Source organism: Marmota monax, unplaced genomic scaffold, assembly GCF_021218885.2.
Source record: "Marmota monax isolate L192 unplaced genomic scaffold, Marmota_monax_Labrador192_F-V1.1 WCK01_AAM20220418_F8-fsc00031, whole genome shotgun sequence".
In the NCBI taxonomy this organism is placed as follows: domain Eukaryota; kingdom Metazoa; phylum Chordata; class Mammalia; order Rodentia; family Sciuridae; genus Marmota; species Marmota monax.
The window spans coordinates 5224837-5240386 of NW_026695197.1; the positions used below are offsets into that span (position 1 = coordinate 5224837).

Sequence of the window (15550 nt, forward strand, 5' to 3'; positions counted from 1 at the left end):
AGGATACAAAATGCCACAATACCAAGCCAATTGATGGCTCCATGCAAGAGCCCTTGAAAAAATTATACCAGCAATGACACCGTTTGCAAAGATATCGAGTTACAATTTGTTGTAGATTACAGTTTGTTGTCTCAGTCCAGGTAAAGCAGTGTCTCAATAGATTAACTCACAGTCCAGGTAAATCACAGTCCAGGTAAGTTCTGCAGGCAGCTAGCTTAAATCACAGTCCAGCTAAGTTCTGCAGGCAGCTAGCTTGATCTGAAGTCTCCTCTGGTTCTCAGCAACACTGGAAATTCTTCCACCCTCGTCCTCACCGGCACTGGGATGAAGGCGGGAACTCCGGCAAATGTTAAAGAAAATCCTGTAGTATTCCAGCAGGCACTAAGAAAACAACTTAGATAATTGTATATTTAGTATATTATCTCAAGGTTCTTTACATTTGAAATAAGCCTTAATAGTGCTCATTACTCATTAGCTTCCAGGTGTGGGAGAACCATTGTAGCTTAGTTATTGGCATTGAAAATGACCAAACATCAGGGACGCTGGTAGCTCTTCTGCCGGCTGTAGCGTCCTGGACAGCCCCAGATGGTCCTGGGGAGTGTCCTGGACTCAAACTGCTTCCGGGCACAGGGAGCAAGAAGAATTTATTTTTAAATGGAACTTTAGAGACATAGGTAAAGAGACAAAGGGCAGGTAATGAAGAGGAAGGGGCTAGAAGGTGTCACTGTATCAGAAATGCCCAAGTGAGGCCTGCAAATTTGAGCAAACCCTTATCTCAGAGGCTCTAGAGAGGTAAAACAAAAGACAAACACAAAAAGTTAGACATATACCTCATTTCTTTATATACCAAACAACATTTGAATTACGTTTCAATGGCAATTTTGTTAAAAATAGCAGGGACATTTTTTATGAGGTGCATTTGTTATTTTGGCCTATAAAGTGTTGAGAGTTATGAAGTTGAAGTGAGGCTGTAAGTTGAAGTAGGGCCAAGTAGATTGTGGGTCTATAATTCTCCAGGGCTCTAAGCCACTACAGTTTAGTCAGTATAGAGCAACAGTTTCTAGAATGAACATATAATAGAATGTTCTAGGGCTAACAGTGTTCTGAGCACTCAGAAGTTTGGGAAATGCTGTGCACAATTGCATCATGAAAGTTCTAGAGCTTTTCAGTGAAGAAGATTGGTGAACTTTGTGTAAATGGTATTTCTCAAACTTAATTGATAATAAAATCTTTTATTTCCTTAGGAGACCCTTTTCATGGGTTGCTATAATGAAATCTTTTGGGGAAACAGGGAAGTCAAGGAACAAAAGGTTTGAAGTGTTGCTCATCTGTAACTCTCTTGTTTTAGGGTTTCCATCTAGGTTCACAGTGTCAGTATGACTTAGGCATTTTGTTAGGAATATTTGGAGGTTGATTTTGAGAGGTAATGAAATTTTATGCTCATAGTATTCTTTAAGTGGAACTGTTGGCTTGTTATTAGTTTTCAGTCCAACTTTTTTCATGGTTTTTGGCTTTCGTTACAAATGGAATTTCTGTCTTCAAAGTGGAAAGTGTTTAGTAGCTTACTTAGTGCTTACTGTAATACTTCCTGGTTGTGTTAGTTTAACCTTGCTAAAATTGCAAGGAGTGAAGGTAATTCTGGGGGAGGGGAATCCTTAAGTAATTGGGTGGGAGAGTATTGAACCTGCATCAGCTATTGACCTGCAGTCTTTGGTGCTCTTACCTTGCCCCAGTCTGTGTGTGTGTGTGTGTATTATATATATATTTGCTATACATGTATGTGTTCCTCTCATGGTATCTCTTCTGTTGTTTTGACCCTATATCTTTGCCCTTCACCTAGAGGAGATAATTAACTTTATCTGATGTCCAGAGTATCTCCCTAGGATAGCTTTGCCTCTGACACTGATCTCTGCACCCATTAGCAATAGGCTGGATGCTAGGACTGAGTTGCTCAAGGCTGAGGAGCTAATTTCTCACAAGGGGACATAGAGGTCACGTGACCAACTAGCACTAAGGCAACAAGACCAGACTCCCCAGCTGGGATACCTAATTTCAAAGCAGATTTTCAAATGTTACTTTCTAAGATATTGTATCTCTGTTCAGGTTCACAGACACACTTGAGAATTCTGAGATTTAAAGGATCACAAACTAAGCACTTAATAAAATGATGATCAGTATTCGCATATTTCAGTCTTATAAAATTTCACTCCTTATATATAATTAATTACTATGTCATGTTTTTACATTTATTATTTCTGATTCACATTAACAGTTTAGAATAATGTTTACTTTTTTCATTTGAATAATGAGACAAAGACTTAAAACTATTAAAAACTGGATCATTTTGAGACAGGTGGGAAGATGCAGAGCTGATATAATAGACATTTTTTGAACTTTAAATTCAGTCCCTTTCCACTACGACATGCTGAGTTAATGATGGAGAATAGAGTGAAATGTCTTGTATATTTCTAGTTTGTTGGGATTATTTTTCTTTCCCTAGAGAATATTAGAGTAATTGGGGTGTACATAAAATTTAAATTGTGCCAGATTTAGTAGAAGCAACAGTACCTCCATTTTCTGGATTGCCTAAAGCTGAATGATTTAATTGGAAGAGATACATTGTCCACATTTGGGTATGTTGTGTTACAGTAACAGAACTGTGGTCTTGATAACCTCAGGCAAAAGCTAAAATCCATTGTTAGCTTTCTTTTTCTCTTCTTTACATAGACGGCTGTAACTAAAAGTAGCCCCTGCTATCTGTATGTTCCTTATAAAATCACTAGCTTGTACACTCTAACAAAAGTATCTTTTGGGGCACCTTCATCAGACAACTGGGTGGGGTTAAGTGGTTGCATCAAATAGAGACACTTCTAAACCACAACAAAATTAGTTCATTCAACAACATTTACTAAGCTCCTTCTCTGTCATGGGACACTGATCCCTGCCCTCTAGAGATTATAGCCTGCTCGTTATAATCCATCTTTTTGATTCTTCGACCAAACTGCTCTGAGTTCTGAGTTCTCTTTACCTGTTCTCTGGACACAGACACACATCCACATCTGGGGTCGTTAACAGATAATTTTGTCTCTAAACTGATAAAAGAAAAGCAATCAAATGAGTTTACTTGCATCTCTTGTTTCATATTTGTTGTTGTTGTTGTTGTTGTTGTGTGTGTGTGCTGTGTAGTACATTACCACAAATTTAGCAGCTTAAAGTAGCGCACTAAGTAGTGTCTCCATGGCTCAGGAATTAGGTTAATTCCTAAGGGTCAGGAGTCTCAGTGCAGCTGCATAGAGTCCTCTGTCTAGGGTCTTAGCAGGTGAAACTAAGTGGGAGGTAGATGGCTTCATTCTCATTTGCAGCATGGGGGTCACCTTCCAAGTCCCTCAGGTTGCCTGTAGAATTCAGTTCCTCACAGCTATCTGGCTGAAGTTCTCACCTCTTAAGGGCCACCCTGTCTGTCAACAGCTCATATAATGTGATTGCTTGGCTTCTATATGACTGCTTATATAGCACAACCTCATTAAAGAGTGACTTCCTATCACCTTCCCCATCTTCTGTGACCTGAAAGCAGGGCACAGGTTCTTCCTGCACTCAGGGGGCAAACGAAGTTCGGGGGTACACACTTTGACTCACTGGGGGACACCCTGGAATGTGTCTGTCACACCTCCCACCAAATTATTATTACTATCCCTAAACTTTCTCGAGAACTTTCTCTAAACCAGTTTCACCTAATGCATTTTACATATGCTCATTCATTTAATCCTCACCAAAACTATGAAGTAAGTAATTTGTTATTCATAGTTCACAAATGATGAGACTGAACTGTGAGAGGTGAGTCCTTGTGAGCTAAGAATATCCATCCAAAGAGAATTCAAGGGGCGGCAATACCAGTGACAGCGATGTGGCAACGTAACCCTTCAGCTGCCACACTCATGTCATTTCTCTCTATAGCTAGGTTCGTCACTGGCCTTCTCAGACTTGTGACTGCTGCTGCTTCTTTCCTTCTTTTCCTGGGCCTTTTCAGTTTTGGTGGCTCACACCTCCCCATTTTTCACATACATCCCTGCTTAGAAGTGGGTACCTCAGAGAGGCCTTCCTGTACACATGCATCCAGAATTGTCTCTCGTCACACTCCCCCCAACCCTTTGGAGGCCTTAACACAATTTGTAATCATATATAACTCAGTGGGAGAGGGGATCCTGTTTGTGTTTGCTGCTATATTCCCCACACCTGCACATAAACCCTTTGAGTAGAAAACCATAGGCCTGTGTTAATCAAAGCACCCCAGTTGACAATGGGGGGGAATGTCATTTTGATTCTACTTCTACCTACTGCTGCAGTCTGAATGTTTATGTCCCTCCTACATTTAGTTTTTGACATCCTAATGCTCAGGGTGCAGGTATTAGAAGGTGGGATCTTTGGGATGTGATTGGGTCATGAGGACAGACAGAGCTTTGGTTGAGATTGTAAGAAACCCCCAAAGTGAGTGAGTCTCTTCCACAATGTAGCACAGAGAAAGTACCATCTATGAACCAGGAAATGGGCCCAGATAAATCTGCTGCCATCTTGATCTTAGACTTTCTAGCCTACAAAATGGAGAAATAATTCTTTTGTTGCATATTAGCCATTTATATATGATACTTTGTTCAAGCTACCCAAAGGAACTAAGACATATTCCTTAAGGGCTGATGTGAGTGCTGAATTGATGATGCTTGTTATTATTGTAGATTTTATTGAATAGTATGTAGATTGGGGCCATTGTTAAACCCAGGAGAAATTAAAAACAAACAACAACAACAACAACAAAAAAAAAAACAAACAGGTGCTCTTGGGCATAAATATTAAAAGGTTACAAAGTAGGGAACAAGGGCCCAACTACTCCTAAGCTTGAGGGTTCTCACCTCCATTCCTTCTCTGGGCACTTCTCATGCTGCTGCGATGGGCACTTGGTCCTTTTCTTCCCACTGTAGGTGCTGTCCTTTGAGGCAGCAGAAGCTGTCTGTCCATTTCACAGTTCTAGCACATCGCAGATACTTAAGAAATGTTTGTTAAAGAAATGAGTGACTAATAGATACTCACTAAACACAGCTGCTCAGTGCATTACAAATGGAAACAGTGACTCATTGATTCCCACCACATTTATAATACAGCCTCATTTTATCTACATAAGAACATGAGCTGGAGTTTCACTAAATAAAACATTAATGTTCTGCTTCATGGATGAGTACATTGGAAGCTTGCTTCTTTCCTCCCCTCCCACAGAGGAAACATTGATTAAAAATACAATTATAAGAGTACTCTCTTTTTAAGACATATACACATTTTCATATTTGCCAAAACCTATTCAAATTTTATTATCCAACTTAGGGTCATCTTGAAAACTACACTTCTAGTCAAGGCCTATCAGATTATTATAAGGTGTGGCATATGATTGTCCACAGATTAGTCATAAAGCAGATATATTATGAACATCAAAACACCCTTCTCCAATCTTAGATTAAAGCTTGATCTGCCAGTGACTTTATTTTTGTCTTTAGATATATTTATTTCATTTATTTTTCACTGATTTTTTTCCACAGGCTGCATCACCTTTGAGCAGGCTACTAAAGCATTGAAGAAGTTATTGTACTTTGAATAACAATTCCTCTCCTTTTGAAATTTGAAAACAGAATGATTCTTAGGAAAGGTGTCAGAATACATATAATACTGTCACTGGGAATTGATTATTATTTTTTTAATAATACTGTGTCATTATTAAACTTGACTATATCCCATATAGGTATACTAGTTGAAACTTAGTAACTAAAGTCTTTTAAGAATTAATATTCAGGTTCTCCCTTTCTTATCTCTTTCTTTTTTTTTTGTTATTAGTAGTAATCATTGTATACAAAATTTATTAATAGTAATTATGTTATACAAAATATAGAAATCAATTTATACAAATATTAACTTTTTTTTAATTTTTTATTGTGGGTTGTTCAAACCATTACAAATTTCTTGACATATCATATTCCACACTTTGATTCAAGTGGGTTATGAACTCCCACCTTCACCCCATATACAGATTGCAGAATCACATCAGTTACACATCCATTGATTTACATATTGCCATACTAGTGTCTTGTCATACAAGTATTGTCCATACTTGTGCTCCGCTGCCTTTCCCATCCTCCACCCTCCCCCCTCCCCACCTCTCCCCTCCCCTCCTCTCTCTCTACCCCCTCCACTGTATAACCCTGAGGGTCTCCTTCCATTACCATGCAATTTCCCTTCTCTCTCCCTTTCCCTCCCACCTCTCATCCCTGTTAAATGTTAATCTTCTTCTCCTGCTCTTCGTCCCTAGTCCCTACTCTGATCTTAGTTACTCTCCTTATATCAAAGAAGACATTTGGCATTTGTTTTTTAGGGATTGGCTAGCTTCACTTAGCATAATCTGCTCTAATGCCATCCATTTCCCTGTAAATTCTATGATTTTGTCATTTTTTAATGCAGAGTAATACTCCATTGTGTATAAATGCCACATTTTTTTTATCCATTCGTCTATTGAAGGGCATCTAGGTTGGTTCCACAGTCTTGCTATTGTGAACTGTGCTGCTATGAACATCGATGTAGCAGTGTCCCTGTAGCATGCTCTTTTTAGGTCTTTAGGGAATAGACCAAGAAGGGGAATAGCTGGGTCAAATGGTGGCTCCATTCCCAGCTTTCCAAGAAATCTCCATACTGCTTTCCAAATTGGCTGCACCAATCTGCAGTCCCACCAGCAATGTACAAGTGTACCCTTTTCCCCACATCCTCGCCAGCACTTGTTGTTGTTTGACTTCATAATGGCTGCCAATCTTACTGGAGTGAGATGGTATCTTAGGGTGGTTTTGATTTGCATTTCTCTGACAGCTAGAGATGTTGAGCATTTTTTCATGTACTTGTTGATTGACTGTATGTCCTCCTCTGAGAAGTGTCTGTTCAGGTCCTTGGCCCATTTGTTGATTGGGTTGTTTGTTCTCTTATTGTCTAATTTTTTGATTTCTTTGTATACTCTGGATATTAGGGCTCTATCTGAAGTGTGAGGAGTAAAGATTTGTTCCCAGGGTGTAGGCTCCATATTTACCTCTCTTATTGTTTCTTTTGCTGAGAAAAAACTTTTTAGTTTGAGTAAGTCCCATTTGTTGATTCTAGATATTAACTTATCTCTTTCTAAAATTGTTTATATCCCTCAAACATGGTCTTCCTAATTACATGTGCTGAAATACAGCACTGAAATTATGAGAAAAACTTATATTTTTCTCTATTTGCTACAAAATTGCTTTTTCCTATTAATTGGAGCCTGAGAAATTACTTGCCAGTGCATCTTGTCCTTAAGAATGTCCTTCCCTACATTTGGTTGATTGTTTTTCTTTGCATACTTGGGGGACTTGAGCAGGTTATCAATAGAAGGGAAAAGCAAGAGTTTCTGTTCTAGAGGAGACCATCATGTTAACCAAGTGGTTGAATTGCTTACAAATTGTATTTTCAGAGGGAAAAAATTGTGCATGTGTGTGTGTATGCATACATATGTGTACATATAAATAAGTTAATGTGTGTGTGCAGGTATAGATATGGATGTACACACATATAGTTATGTATACATATATACATACATATCTATTAATTATATCTACACATGTGAATGTATTTCTGTTATTTTTGGTGATAAGAGGATAATCATTTCCCATAAGATTAGTTACCTACCATTATTCTGTCTTAGAGTTTTCTTTAGTTTTCAAAAGTTCTTTTCAGTTTATATATTCACAAATCTCATTTAATAATACAGTGTTGCCAGTATTTTTGCCCACTCCACTCCCTGAATAACTTGACTAGTTAAGAATTACCCCTGGCATTGTCCTGGGTATGGCAGAACTTTCATTTTCCAAACTGAACTTCATAACTTGCGATTTCTGTGCTGGTGCTCAGCAGTGATCACAAAAAACATATGTAGTGGCAAGAAAAGAATTCATTTGGCTCAGAAGAAGTGAGGCTTTTACTGTGAAAATCAGCTTTAAATCTCTGTCATAACAATTATTATAAAAAAAGCATTCCACTTTTCCATCTAAATGTTGATTTTTTTTCATAATATTTTCTCTGAAATTTCCCTTTTGTTCTTTTTAACTTGATTCTTTGCATATATTTTTTAATTAGATGGCAGAAGGATGAAAATGATATACAACATTATTTTCTTTAATCCCCATATAACAAGAAATAATTTTGATTTCATCTTTATAATGAAAATCTCTGATTTTTTTAAAGTTCTATGCACATACTGATTTTTAATAAAAAGAACAGGAAAAAATAACATTTCCTGCAGTGGGCTTTGAACTTGGAGATTGCTCAGGCTTGTTGGTGAAGGCTTATTGTATCATTCTTTGTAATTTTTTACTATTTCATTTGTTTATTTTGAATAATTAATTTTTGCAATGTACTGAAAATTATCCCACTTTTCATTGATTTGTTAAACAGAGACTTACGATATAGCATTGTCAGATTCATTGTGCCAGGTTTATCTCACTTGGCTGTTTCTGACAATGACACTTCTCCAGCTCTTAATACATCACTTCCCAAACTGTATTCTGGCAAATACTTGTTTCATGAGATATTTTGCATTGTTCTCTGAGATGACTACAAGTATAAAAAGTTTGTGAGATGCCACATAGTCCATTCTGAAGGTTTTAAAATAAATTCTAGCTTGTTAGAGAATGCTTAAAGAAAATGAGCTATATTTATTAAGCATATACTATATTGATTGGAAGGAAGAATGAATTTCCTTTTAGATAGATTTACCCATTAAAATACTATTTTTCAAAGCACAATTTGAGGAATATTGTCTTACTTTAGTTTGAGAAATAGCTCTTAAAACTTATTTGAAAAATAGTCTTTAATAGATTGCTGACTCTGTTTCCTTCAGTGATGCTCTTTCTTCTCTTAGCAACCTTTCTGCATTTTTGTAATTATATATTAATATAAAAAATAAAATTTTCATTTTTGGATAAAACTTGAACTTACTTACAGAGTCTCCTGAGCCATCTGAATCATACTAAGTACTAAGGTGAAAAATGAAAGCTTACTTTTTAGAGAGAATGACAGTCTGAGTTTAATTCATACTGGAGTATAGCTCACAAGGGCACTGGATTTTTGATCATGTAGGTTATAAGTGGCTCCATGATAACAACTGATAGTTCATATGCCCTTTAAAGACTCTTTTTGATACTGAATTGTATTCCTGCTTAGTGTGTCTGTCTAGATTGACTTTGCTCTAAAAACATTATTGATTTTTTTTTTATTGGACACAGCAGCTGACGTACTATACTACACAAGGTGTGTTGACCTAAATAATTTTAAGTGGTTTGATAGGTATTAGCACATGCACAATTCAGATCATCTTCTTGAATATGCTTTGTTTCTCACATCTGTGATGCTACTTGCTCTGATTTTCTACCTGCTTCTGGCTGTTTTGCTTAGTCTTCTCACAGGATCCACTTCTCCCCATTCCTTGTGCAATAGTGCTCTCCAAGGCTCTTCTTTGAGCTGTCTTCTCTTTTAGTAAATACTCCTTCAGCCCCAGCCCCAGCCCCAATAATTCCTAATTATTATTATTTTTTAATTCTCTCTCACTCTTGAGCTTCTTGCCTCTATTCTCAGTTTTTTTAACTCACCATCTTTATTTGGATGCCCTCAAGAAGCACTTACATCAACATATACAATGCCAAACCTATCATTTCTGTGTCTAAAATACTGTTCCTCATAGTATTTTTTCCTGTCCTGATGTGTGCTAGCCGTGTGTGCTCACGCATTCAAGCCTATCTCTAGGAATCATATTTCCCCCTCCCCACCCCATCCCCATGTGCACGCTTACTCAGTGCCATCAATTCTGGTTCCTGTAATTCTCTCCTTCCTCTTTATTCCTATTGTCGGGACACTGTTAAGTCTTTTTGTCACATGTACCCTGGCTTTTTTTTTTCATGTGTCTTGATAGGAAGCCCTGTCTCGAGTCTTGCCTTTCCTCAGGGCACACTCTACACTAGATAGCAGGAGCAATATATCTAAGACATCACCTGGGAATTATGATCAGCACCCAGCCATAAGTGGGGAACACCAAACTCCCTTCTCTGAGAGTCATCTTTGTTTTAGCAAACAGCAGTTTCATAGTTATCATTGCCACAGCCCCCAACCCCTGCTGTCCTCCTTGTGCATGCTGTCTCATGCCACACATCCAGTCCATTATCAAGTCCTGGCAGCTCAACCTTGCCATATGATGAGACCCCAACTGTTTCTTTCTGCCAACCTCAAGCTCCTGTTTTCCTTTTTTAAATTATTATTTCAATCACTCTGTATTAATTTCAATGTTGTGTTTATATTCTGAAAATTGTGATAATGTGGTAACCACTAAACACCTGGGAGTATTGATTACTATGAACATGGCTGCTCTGAGTTGAGGTGTACTGCAGAAAGACTCACAGGATATTGAAATATTAGTATTCAAAGATAATTTAAACTATTTCACAAACTACATTTTCTATTGGGCACATGTTGAAATAATAACATTTTGGATAGGTTTAATTGGATAAAATGTATTATTGGAAATAATTTCATGTTTTTATCTTTTTCAGTGTGATTACTAGAAAAATTAAAAATCGCACGTCACTCACATTTATTAACATTGGATAGGTCCAGTCTGAGGTTTTTCCAAACACAGCAGTCAGAACCATCTTTTTGAAATGTCAGCTTTTATCCTTCCTTTGGCTAAAACCCCCCAAAGGCTTTCCAGCTCCCTGGGAGAAGCCAGACTTTATAGAGGGATACAAAGCCTAGTAGATCCTGTGCTCTTTGGCCCTGTTCCTCCAGTTCTTTGGTTATTCTCCAGCACGAAGAGCCTCTGTTTTAGTCAATTTTGCTTTAGTGCAACCTTTAAGACCTGACAGTAACAGCATAGAGGAGGAAAAGTTTATTTCGTCTTATGGTTTCAGAGGTTCAGTCCATGGTTGGCTGTCTCTGGGCCGGAGGGTGAGGCATTCAAGCCTATCCTTGGGAATCATCTTTCACCCTTCCCGTGGCAGAAGGACATGGTGGAGGAAAGCAACTTAGGATGCAGCAATCAGAAAGCAGAAAGTGAGCTTCACTCATCAGGGACAAAATATAAACCCAGAAGGCATATCCCCATGATCTACCACCTCCAGCCACATCCTACCTGCCTGCAATTGCAGTACTATTTATCTGTGTCAGTTGATTAATCTACTGATTCGTAAAAACTCATTTCACTTCTGAACCATTTTTGCATTGTCTCACACATATCTACAAGATAACAGTCTCCTCACACACCTACCCAAGGGTCTTTGCATTTTCATTTCCTTTGCTAAACTCTTTCTCATATCACTGTATGGCTTACTTTCACACTTCTTCAGGTGTCTGCTCCAGTGTCCCTTATTAGTAGTATCAGGGAGACCCATCCTGACACCCTGTCTAAATCAGCCATCTGCTTGTCTGCATACAATAAGTGAATCTTTTCATCATGTTTTTGTTTAACTTTGAACAACTCCCATTAACCGTAGACTGAATTCCAAACTACCTGTATTTCTATATGTACCATTATTTACCCATTTTCTGACTCCAGCATATTTCTCACTCTTCCTCCACTCAGCCCCCATACTGTGCATTTAGAATCACTTGCAACAACTACAAAATAAGAAAAAAAAAGTGATAAAAATCTAGTACAGGTTTAAAAGATTATACTGAAATGTTAATATATTTTTGTACTAAATTAATATTTATCCAGCTTCAAGCATTGGATAGGATGAAATAGCAACATTTGGTTAACCCTTTGTATTCCACTTGATATTCATCCCATAAAATGCATGTTAATATAGCCAATATCAAAGGCAAGGGATAGAATCATTGATAGTTTAAACCTGGCTAAAATCCCCCAAAGAAAGGCTTTCCAGTAAAAAGGTCTCTGTATGAGTAAGTTTCCCTTTACTGGTATTATTTTCCTTTGAAAGCATTATTTCAGTCAGAGTTTTCCTTTTGCTCATTTAAAAGAAAGTATAACTTATCAATACTTTAGTTAGACAGTTCATTATATTTAGGTGATCTTTTTAGAATGAATGCTTCTATCGAGGCTAATGAAAAATGCAAGAATTTATAGCTCAGCAATAAATAGATCTTTCGGAAATGTTTATTGTTCCAGTTCATTAAAATGTTATATCTTTTAGACAGTATTTCTTAAAGGCCATAAAATTAATATTGTGTTTTAAAAGTTTTATTGGCATATATTTCCTAGGTCTAATTTAGCCCTTGTGTTTAATTGTGCCGTCTCCTATAGGCTAGGAATCTGGCATTTCATATTATTTTTCTGTTTTTAAAAGACAAACATTCCCCCCGGGGCTAGCCTTCTTATTCTTGAGTGTGTTGATGTCACACTGCCTTACATTTTTGTGTGCTGAAATCTTGAGAATCTGTCAGAGTGCATCTGGATCTGCTGTTTCTTTGTGTTTCAAAATTACGCTGAAATTTCAGTTAGAAACTACTCAAGTCCCTCGCCTGGCAACATAACACAACTACAGTTCTGTGTGTCAGCTACCAGACTTTAATCTTCAACCTTTCACTATCCCAAATAAAGACAGAACAATAAACGATTATTGAGGACCTGCAAGATACGAAGCATTGCACAGAGTGTGAAGAATGTAGTGCTGCAAATATGCCCTCAAATATAGAATAATTCTGACCCTTTCTACTGTACCTTCCATAAATCAACTCCTTAGTACACAGTTCTTCACCTTTTCTGGGAACTTGGCCTCTGCCCACGGGTCCTAACTTCAGTGGACATCTGCAGGAGGAACACCTCTTCCCTTTCAGACTTCCTCAGTGGAAGAGCTCCTTTTCTACAGCTCCTGAACCGCTAGCACAGGTATTCAGAGCCTGTGTTTGCAGAGAATGTCCCTCATGCTTCCTAGAGGCCTGTTCGGCTGACCGTCTTATCCTCATCCTTGTCCTCTTTGCTCAGCCTCTTGGATAGGGTTCCTTGAAGACATGTACTCAATGGAGGTTATCCTTTTCAAATCCACCCCATCTCCCAGAATCCTCTTGAGAAATTTTAGTGTTTTCTGAAATAGTCTCTCAAAGCCTTTATTTCCTCAGTCCTGAAGACATTCACCAAATCTTGAGTTTCTTCCAGTTTTGCTTTTCTTTTGTCATCTTTTACTGAAATACTAACAAGATTTCCAGTGATGTCTCTGAATCCACTTTTCCCTTTCTTTCTCGTCTTTTACACAGCTTCTAAAACCATCTTTTTAATCACGAGTCTTTTTAGATCTTTCTAAGGCTTCAACATTTTGGATAGTTTCCCATTACCTAAAACACGCTTTGCAGCTTTCCCCCCTATGGCACACATTGACGAAAGATAGTAAAACGTGGAAGTAAATAAGAGGGGAAACTGAGACCTGGGAGCCACTGACCTGGGGCTTCGTGTGAACTCATGGTACATTCACTGTGCTATTCCCAGGTAGGGGTTAGAGCCCAAACTTCATGGCTTAGCTGTCTTATTTAAGATTTTCCCTGGTCCCTTTGCTCCCAAAGCGGAAGCAGGACAAGAACCTGAGTACTAATAGTTTGGAAGCAGAAGCCAGGGGTTTAATAGTGTGAGAAAGGGAGTGAAGAAACCCTGGACAGCTGGACTCAGTGCTGCTTGAGGAACTTCAGAGAACACTTGTAGACGAGGCCACAGAATTTTCCCACACGGGGACTGCAGGAGACTGGGGGCCTTTCCTCTCGTGGATATTTAGTGGCTCCCGGGACCAAACTGTGTATGCCCTGACTGTCCTGAAATGTACCTCAAAGACCTTTGTGCTTCACAGAGTGTCCTGTAGCTTTAGATGATTGGGTAAGAGGAGTGCATTGAAGTGTTTACCCAGCTTCTCTGCGCTGTGTTGGCTAGGGGACATGGAGTGGGGCACTACCATCGTCCGGTACAGTCTACTTATACCATTCAAATATCGCTGTGCCTTACATGATGACCACTGTGTCACTGACTCTTTAAGGGGTAGTTGGTCATGATAAGTTGGAAAGAAAAAAAAAAGACATATGTCTAGGGGTTACTAGGCCAGCTATAGGCTGCACTTGTTGTCTTAAGTCTGTGTTTGCAGTCGCTCATCTCCTTTGAAAACCATTTCTGTTTGTCTCAGACCATCACTTTTGCTAGTTAGAAGCTATATTCCAGTGAATCCACACACCCACAGAGTCCTCCTGTTGGCTTCGCTCTGAGGCAGCAGTCCTGTTCTCTAATGATAGTTAGGGCTGATCATCTCATTGTCTAGTAACTCTTATCTTTGCTTGATGGTCCTAAGGATGAAAAGTACAAAGTAACCAGGCAGAGCTTAGCTACAGTAGAGCCTCTGTGTTGTCTAGTAGTGTACTGGTTCTTATCTGGGGATGATTCTGTCTCCAAATTGCACTTAATAATATTTGGAGACCTTTTTAGTTACCACATCTGAGAGAGGGGTCACTACTGGTATCTAGTGAGTAGAAGCCAGGGATGCTGCTAAATACCACACCCCCCACTGTGCATCCATAACAAAGAATTATCCGCCCCAAATGACAGTAGTGCCAGAATTGAGAAACTATTCCTTTGCAGAAATGACGCCACCCTGGGCAACTTGGACTTCTAAGCCCACAACATCTAGAGCTGTGGGGACTGGAGTCACACCACATGCAAGTGTGTCCCAGGGATTGGTAGTATGATGACTCATTTCCACCCCTTAGTACCTAGACCCACTTATAGTCACTGAGGACACATCACCAATTATCATCTGTTGGTTCAGTACATAAGCCATACTCTAGAGCGTAGTGTCCTATAATTATCCAAAGGATGGGACATTTCCCCTTCATGCCTCTGGGCAGTGGTAGTCCATGAGAAAGGACACTGGCAAGGTGACCTAACTTAATTACAGCCATGTGGAACCCAGGTGGACCCAGAAAGGGCCATACAAGAACCAGAAGCATCTGCCCTATGTAGAATATATTCAGAACATTAGGATAATGGGTTTTCCTTTGTTGGTACTGTAGTGCCAGCACCATGCAAGTGCCAGGCAGATAGTTTCACATGGGTGTTATATAATAAGTATATGTTGAATAAAGGTGAAAATTAAGATAGGGTAAACAATGAATGAATGAACTTTTGCCTTAAGATTTCCATGCATGGTTACCAGTTTCTTCTCAGATGAAGAAAGCACAGATTCACATCTTTGGCCATCAAGCAGCATATCTCATTTATTCTTGATGTCTCTCTTTTCTGGGTTTGATTGATTGTATATGTTTTTTTTTTTGTTTTGTTTTGTTTTGTTTTTGGTGGTGCTGGAGATTGAACCCAGGGCCTTATGGGCCTTGTGTGTGCAAGGCAAGCACTCTACTAACTGAGCTATATCCCCAGCCTCTGGGTTTGACTTTAGAACAGATTGAATAATGTTCATTTTTAAATTTGATATTCTCCTTTGCTCTGGAAAGATGGTTTCCCAGACATTCATGAAAA

General features: G+C 38.7%; 1 protein-coding gene across 2 annotated transcripts in view; it reads left to right on the top strand.

The window, feature by feature from the left end:
- Positions 1 to 15550, top strand: part of Asxl3 (ASXL transcriptional regulator 3) — a 179784-nt gene that overhangs the window by 140405 nt on the left and 23829 nt on the right. The gene's annotated exons all lie outside the window — the stretch shown is intronic.